Here is an 8789-nt window from a genome sequence, read left to right on the forward strand (position 1 = left end):
AATTGGACATATTTAGGATATTTCTAATGGTGATTCCAGACGGTGCCATTTCACAGCCAGCATTTTTCTGTGTCCTCTGTACTCAGGAAACCACACAGACACTCTGCATTCTCACCACTGGTGAGCTGAGGGCAGAGGTGGTGGTGCCTGGCTGTTGGAAAGAACAACCATGCAGAAAAAGAGCAGTATACAGAGGAAAATAAGAATTTCAGCTACAAAGATACTCAGAAAATAAGTAGTTCATTCATAACCATGAAGATTCAATTTACACATTTTTTTTTGTGGCAGCATTGCTGTCATTGAAACAGAAATGCTACAAATGGAACATTTTAGGACTCAAATTACAAATGGAGAATGAAATAACTGCAGTTGCCTGTTTCTGTACAGATTTACACAGGTAATCCTTGCATGGATTGCTTTTGTCCTCGTTTCAGATTCCTGACAGCCTCCAGAGCTCTGGATGATGACATGGTCTTACAGATGTGAGGGTCACAAGTTAAAAAACGAGACAACTATTGATGTGTGGATTTTGTGGGGACCTCAGATACTTCAATCTCCATTCCTCCAGATCTGTCCCAAGCAGTTCCTTATAAAGATTTCCAAATGACAAACAGCAATCTCATAAAGGCCAACTCAGAGAACTGCATAATACTGCACACAGGGATTAATAGCCCCATGTACCAGTACAAGATGAGGCCAATTAGTTAAAAAGGAGCTTTGCAAGGAAGGCTTGGGGGGTCCTGGTGGACAACAAGCCAGCAAGGTGACCGTGCAGCAAAGAGGGTCAGTGGCCTCCAGGGCTGCATTAGGAAAAGTATCTACAGCAGGTCAAGGGAAGTGATCCTTCTCCTCTCTTCAGCACTAGTGGGGGTCACATCTGCAGTGCTGGGTTAAGTCCTGGGCTTTCCAATAGAAAAGAGACATGGACATACTGGAATGAGTCCAGCAAAGGGCATGATGATGGTTAAGGGACTGGAGAATCTGTTATATAAGGAGAGACTGAAGGAGCTGGGACTGCTTGGTCTGGAGAAGGTCAAGAAAATCATATCAATGTATATAAACATGGATGTGACAGAGTAAGAAGGCAGAGACAAACTCTTCTCTGTGGTGCCCACTAAGAGAGCAAGGCAATGCATTGCAATAGAGGAAAACTCCATTTAAATATGAGAAGTTTATCCTGGGAAGGAAGTCAAACATTAGAAAAGGTTGCCCAGAGAGGTTGTGGAGTCTCTGTCCTTGGAGATACTCAAAATCTGACAGGACACAGCCCTGAGAAATCTGCTGTAGTTGACTCTTCTCTGAGCAGGACTTGGACTAGACAACCTCCAAAGGTCCCTCCCAACCTCAACACTCCTGTGATTCTGTGACTGCCTTGCCAGGGTTTTTTTCAAAGTTATTGATGTGTTTTGAAACAGGAAGAGCCACAAGCTGTATCAACAAACTTTTGTGACTGGAAAAGCTGAATTAATTGCTAGAATCACACCAGTCAGTTGGACAGAACAAGAGTTTGTGTTCGATGGCATGCCAAGGTAAACATTATTGTTGCAGAATCTGAGCTGTAGCTGTGGGCTGTAAACCAGATTTCTTGATGTGCCTCCAGAACATGGACACTGTTAGCCACAGAATCAGCCACCTGATAAGCGCTGCATGTGGGGGCAGTGGGAGGGGCTGCCTGAAACGGGGATTGAGCCTGTGCTACCAGTTCTCCTGCACCAAAAGGGGTATGGATCATTTAGGCTGGACAGAAAATCACCCCTTAACAAACAAGTGCCAGATGTAGGAAAGAACTATGGAGATGGTTCCAGAGCACCAGGAGAGAGGCCTAGTAGAGATGGCCTTCTTGCACTCTGGGGTAAAATAACAGCAACCCCCAGACCCTCCTGTTCATTTCTAGTCTTTCACCCAGCCCCTGAATGAGAAGCATTTCACAAAAATTCACTTCAGCAGAAATATTGTGCTATTTATTCCATGACTGTGGAGTGGGAGCAATGGCCAGGCACCACAGCAGGAAGAGGTAAGGGATAAGCAAGACTGAACACTGCTGGAAAGGGCGGGCTGGCAGCAGGAGAGGGAGAGGATGAAGAGTTGGCTCCTGTTAGCACCCCATGGTGCCATGAGCTTAGGGAACAGTGCCCTGGGGACACCCACACTGCAGTGCAGCCATTTCCCACCACCAAAAGGGTGGAACCATCCAAACCTCTTTCACTGATGGAAAACAGGAATGGAATAAAAAACGGTCCCTCCCTTTCATTTCCTGGTTAAATGATGAGCTGTTTGGTCACAATAAGGGAGATTCTGTTGCCAGCTTTGCCTGTTTCACAGAGGACTTTTTAAAGCTCCAGTCCCTGGAATACATTTAAGCTTTTTTTTTCCTTCAGAAAAATCAATGTTAATACAATTCCTAAAGACACACAGCTGAGAAGCAACTCCCCACATCTCAAAGTATTTCAACCCAGTTTTTAAGTCCATCATGTAAGTTAGGGGAGGAGGTCTACCTAATTATTTCTTCTGCAAAGACAGATGAAAATACTATTCTAAAGTACATCAAGTGTATTCCAAAGCCCAATTTTAGGTCTAATAGTGTGATCTGTTACATCAATCATCACATGGTTGTAGGTTTCACAGATTCAATTGCAATGCTTGTCTGCCCCCTTCTATAATGATGACATGAAATGAAACAAACTGGAGCTAGAGACTAAGGAATGATTTGTTTTGAAAAATGATTGCACATTTTTAATCATGTCTGCCATGGTTAGTTATGTAGACCTGTTCAAGAACAAAATTAATCTTTAGGTTGGCTGTGTTTTTCATTTTGCAATATAGTATGTGTCTAAATGTTGAGCTATAATTTATTTGTAACCACGGTGGTGTTTTTGTAGTGCACTCGATAAACATCCAACAAAGGACGTCCTCTGCATTTTGTTACTGCTCAAGCAGTTTTCACTTCAAACCATGTTATTCTTTACTCTTTGCTTTCTCGTCCAGTTCTGCACATCAGATGTCTATAATTGCCATCCTCCAAATTGCAAACACAGCCTGTTTATTTCTCACATCCAAAACGGGAGCACAAGAATAAAGGCTGACTAAGACAAGTGCAATTGCTGTTCACTAGAACAATCCTCAGAGATCCACACATAGTGAAGTTTGTAAGCACATATTTAATTTAAAACATGTTAGTATTTCCATTGCCTATGAAAGAGTATGTTTTATGTTAAGGCTTCTATAGAAATTCTTACACTTGAATTATACACAGGCTAAAGACCTTCACTGGATCAAAGTCTGAGCACCTCACAAACTGAGCAGACCTACTGCACAGAAATTAAATTCTTTTACTGCCTTTCATTGTAATAGACTCAAACTCTAATTTAAGATTTAAAATGGGGAGCAGAAATACGACATAGTTATTAAGTGAAATTTCAGATAGAAGGGTTTCTAATCTGCAAAAAGCTTCACTGGCAGGGGTTTGTTCTTAGCAAATTACCTGTGACAAGTCAGAATGTCACTGATCAGCCTCTCAAATATTCAGTGTCTGTTCAGAGGAGTATCTAAAAACTCATCATGCCCAGTCCTTGACGAGGAACAAGAATTCAATTCAAACTGAAAAGAGGCAGTGCTGGGAAAGGTTCTGACATTCAGAAAGGGTAGGAGGATAAAAGAGAGAGAAAAATGACAGACTCAGTCTGCACCATTACTAAAATTAGATCACTTCTTTTGTTCTCCTGAACCTTCTGCTCTATTTGCCAGGAACCATATTAGCAACAGAAACTGTGAGAATCTGTCCAACCTTGTTAGAGAAGCTGGACACAAAGAAATTATGAAAATCTTTTCTAAATGTACTTGCACATAAAAAGAAAAAAAAAAGGCAGAGTTTTAGAATTCTGCAAGATTAGATCAAAACTCATGTCAGAAAAGTTGGGCATCAAACTAACAAAGCTTAATTAACAGTATTGCAGTGTGCTGAGCACCAGCACAGCACAGGACTTTACCATTTGTTACTCTGCATATTGTTTAACTACTTAGGACAGACCTGGATAGGCTTAATCAGAGGCTGAGCTCGTCTCAAGAGCAACCAGTTCACCCAAAATGTTGTTCTACTATCTAAGCATACTGTGCAATATTGCAAACCCAAGAGAGCTGTGAAGGGCCAGTTCTGCTCCTGGGAAGTATTGGCATAGTTGGCAGTGAATCCTTGCTCTATATGGATCCCAATAGTCTGCAATGCTGTAGGGACAAGAGATGATTCTGGTGTATACCAAGGCATGGCTGAACTTCTCAATATTGTGGGAATTTCATGTGAGAATCCTTACACTGAGATCTTCCCTCATGGGTCTGCTTTTTTTAAGACATAATTAGAAGCAACAGATAAGGACTAAGTAATACTTTAAGTGAGGCTCGCAAGGGAAATGCTTATCCTTGCGTGATGGGATCAGGCTCCCTCTTTTGCCTGATTTTCCTAGAATAGCAGGTAATGGCTCTTCCATAGCTTTGTCTGTAGCCTCATAGTTACAACATTTTTCAGGAGCAGCACAGTGAGCTAAGAAGATCCTTGGTCTTCTTCCTCTTGGGGTGGACAGCAACCAGCCTCCCTCACATAGGGCAGTTCCTGGCACCACACCACTGTTCTTAGTCCTTTTTAAGCAGGTGCTGGCCCCCCTAGGGACATTCCTTCTCCAAGTGAATCATGGCACTTTATATGCCACCACTAATCAGTCACAGTAAGACAGCAGCTCAGACCTGCTCCTGGAAAGATGTTTCCTAATAACCAACGTGGCAGCTCCCACTCAGTGAACATCCAACTCCCTTCAGAGACACCTACTTCTCTGTGTTCCCAGTATTGCACAAAGCCCAAATGTCTCACTGAGATCTCTGAATTTTCTTGGTCAAGAATATTTTTTAAGCCATTGCACAGCTGGATGCTGGATGGCGGTGATCCAAGCCTAGTCTGTAACAAGTAGCATGAGTGTACAGGCAGAAAGAGACCTGAGGATACTTACTGACAGCAAGCTCAACATGAGCCAACAGTGTGTCCAGGTGGCCAGAAGGCCAGTGGGATCCTGCCCTGGATCAAAAATAGCATGGCCAGCAGGCCCAGGGCAGTGATCCTTCCCCTGGACTCTGCGTTGGTGAGGCCACACCTTGAGTGTTGTGTTCAGTTCTGGGCCCCTCAGTTCAGGAAAGAGATTGAGGAGCTGGAGCGGGGCCAGAGAAGGGCAACAAGGCTGGTGAAGGGACTGGAGCACAAGTGCTGTGGGGAGAGGCTGAGGGAGCTGGGGGTGTTTAGCCTGGAGAAGAGGAGGCTCAGAGGTGACCTCAGCACTGTCTAGAACTCCCTGAAGGGAAGTTCTGGCCAGGTGGGGGTTGGTCTCTTCTCCCAGGCATTCAGCAATAGGACAAGGGGACACAGGCTCAAGCTCTGCCAGGGGAAATTGAAGTTGGAGATCAGAAAAAAATCCTTTACAATGAGAGTGCTCAGGCATTGGAATGGCCTGCCCAGAGAGGGGGTGGATTCCCCATCCCTGGAGGTTTTTAAGGTGAGATGGGATGTGGCACTGAGTGCCAGGTAAAGGGAGTGGAGTTGGACCAAGGGTTGGACTTGATGATCTCAAAGGTCTTTTCCAACCCAATCGATTCTATCATTCTATGATTTTTAATTGGGTAAAGTGCTCAGGGACACAGGACATGCTGCCCTATAGGTGAAAGAAACATTCCTACTGCAATGGCAGCTACAAACTGTCCTGGAGCTCCAGCAGTACAGGGTTGTGTGTCGCTGGAACAGAGCATCTCGCACATGATCTGTCTCCGTTTATAACCACAACAGGCCACGGACTGTGGTGTAAATGACAACTGCGAAGGCTGCATGGCCACAGGACTGTTGCACCCTGTCAAACTAAAGATGCAGAATATCCCACAGTCAATCCTCGGTTGTCACTTACGATTCTAGTAGTACACAAATTTGCAATTTGTAATTCTCTCTCTGTCCCTTTCTCCTCAGATCAGTGACAGATTCTCCAAACACGGCAATCGAAAGAGACTTCCAAGGGAAGTGAGTCTTTCCCAAAACATAAAATATTTAACTAGAGAGCTTCCAGAATCAAGATGTTTTCAACATTAGATGCAAAGATGGGGGAAAAAAGGAAAACCTTGCTGTGTTAAACAACAAAAAGAATTCATCTCCTAACTCCTAATTTGCTGAATATCCTACACAAACTAAAAGGAAATCTGCAAACTCAAACTGTTTTATCCTTCACCAAGAGCAGTATTGCAAAAATGCCATCATTATAATCAAAATTAAATTGATAAGAAATACTTTGATATTTTAATGCTGAAAAAAATAGCTAGATAGCAATTTTGAATTTAGTTAAAGCATATAGTTAGTTGTCATACAGGGAGGGCAGCTGAATGGGAGCTGATACCTCGGCTGATGAAACTCATTACATGGATGTTACCCTTGAACTCTCAGTGGTTACTCTGGAATGTCATCAAAAGCCTTTGCCTTTGGGAAAACATAGATACCTTCCACGTGTAGGAATGGAGTACCTTTCCATAAAGTTTATTTTAAAGGGATACAGTCATCCAGAAAGAAGTGAGCTCCTTTGCATGTTTTTCTGCCAGCCCAAGGCCATGTGTCGAAAGGCATCACTTCAGCGAGCCATAGGAAAGTAGTCATGGATAACACACATCCAGCACACGGAGCTTTCCACAGCTACACACACAGATGTATTCCTGTAGGATGCAGGACAAATAGATTGAGTAAAACATGAGTCAGATTTCACTCTGACATCTTCTGTTTGGGAATGCCAGCCTAGAGATTGCAATCTAACAATAATTAACTTCTGGCCTCAGGAAAAAGCAATTCCATGATCTAATTTGAAAGTAAACTTTTTTTTTTTTTTACCCAGCACTAACTCTCTTTAAAAAATAATTTCCTACAAGCTTTGTCTTCCTTAATAATCAATAAAAGCAAGAAAGCACCTGTTACTCCTACCCCTACAGCTGCACATAAAGGCACATTCCCAAACAGAAATCACTTTTTTCATTTATCTTTAAAGAGCAGAAAAGTCAGTAAGAAAAATATTTGCACCTGCACTCATCTCTCTAAACAAAGTAAACATTAAAAATATGGAAATGTTCATATTATTATTTGAGGAGTCAGGACTAAGAGCTTTTTCACAAACAAAAAATAAGCAAGCCAGAAACCAAGTCCCAAATCTCAAAATAGTTTATGTGTATCATAATTTTAAGAGCATGAGGAGTCCTATTAAATTCCAGTGGGATAGTTCATATTTGCAGTTACATATGGTATGATAATCAGCAAAAGAGAGCTGGAGATTGGCAAAATTTACTTTGAACAGTTTACTTTCTTAGCAGATTTTATCTTATTTTACATGACAAAGAAAATTTTTAGAACTCTTAAAGAGAAATAAATTACTATGCTCCCTTCTCCAGTAAATATCTTAAGAGTTTGCACTGAAATTCTTATTTATTCTTTTGAGTAAGAGCAAAATTATAGAAAATGATTTCTCATAGTTTAGAAGAAGCTTTCTCTGAGTTTTGAAACACAGGTGACAGAGGTGGCAAAGAAATAAATACAAGGTCTGCATCCCCTGGTTGCAATTGCTATTTAGGATTTATATATTCCAGAAAAGAATCATCATGTTTACAAAATTCTAATTGAATTGGGAATCTGGGAGAGGATGAAACTTGCCAAACAAAAAAATAAATAGCTGCTACCAGCCTTTAGGGAATCATAATGCTTGGAATACCTGTGAGACATACAAATAATTTTAGTAGGATTGGAACAGGTACACTTGAAAGACAGGGTGAATAAATATTAGATCAAAGGTACCAAAAAAGACATATTTTTTAGATGCTTGTATTTGTCTTCCAAGAGGAATCATTTGTACCACTGAACTTCATTTAAAAGAAATTCAGTAAAGATAAACAAGCGTTTTCCTTTGGCAGCGTTTCCAAGGTTTTACACTGAATACCCCAATCTAAATGGCTTTTTATTACCTCTGAAGAATAAAGACTAACAGACCTACAAAAAGCTTATGATGCTTCTGGTAAGAACTAATTACAGTGAATCCTTTAGTTTATCTAAAATTCCAAGCACATGCCTATGTGTTAAATTAGGGATTCATATTAAAATTGATAGAACTTTTCTAACAATTTATATGGTGGCTGTTCTAAGAGGTATTAAGGTAGACATGCATGCCCTGGTGTTCCAATGAGTACAAGTGACTTATACATTTTGGTATTATTTGAATAAATTATATTAAGCATGCTGAGTCTATCAAATATTCTCAGTGTTTAATGGGTGTAATTTGAAGTGGTAAGTAGTACTGCAGTATTTGGATTTATATTTCAATTTTGCAGTGAATGCTCAAGTTTATTTAACCTTGAAGAAAACACAGAGTGCATTTTGCTCTACCCGAAGCTAAAACTGGTGCTCTTGTCTTGAATGGGTTACACATAAAGAAAGGCCATTGATAGTCAGGACCAAGGATACTTTTAGGGGTCTCTTGGTATCATGTCAGAATGCTGTGTATTTGTGATGAATGTTTTAGTAGCATTCTGGAATGTTGTGCATTGAATGTCAGGGTTAAATGTTGTAATAATTAAAGCAATGGAGTAATTTCGTTGGGTTTGCGCTTTTGTTAGTGCGGGAACACTGAATAGGACCAAAAAGACGATGAAAAGTAAAGGCTCTGACACTTCCACACCAGCTTTCAGATGGTCAGAAAGAGACTTGAGGAAACCCAAGGCGACAGATTCATGTTCTGGAGAGG

Source organism: Pithys albifrons, chromosome 6, assembly GCF_047495875.1.
Source record: "Pithys albifrons albifrons isolate INPA30051 chromosome 6, PitAlb_v1, whole genome shotgun sequence".
Lineage (NCBI taxonomy): Eukaryota > Metazoa > Chordata > Aves > Passeriformes > Thamnophilidae > Pithys > Pithys albifrons.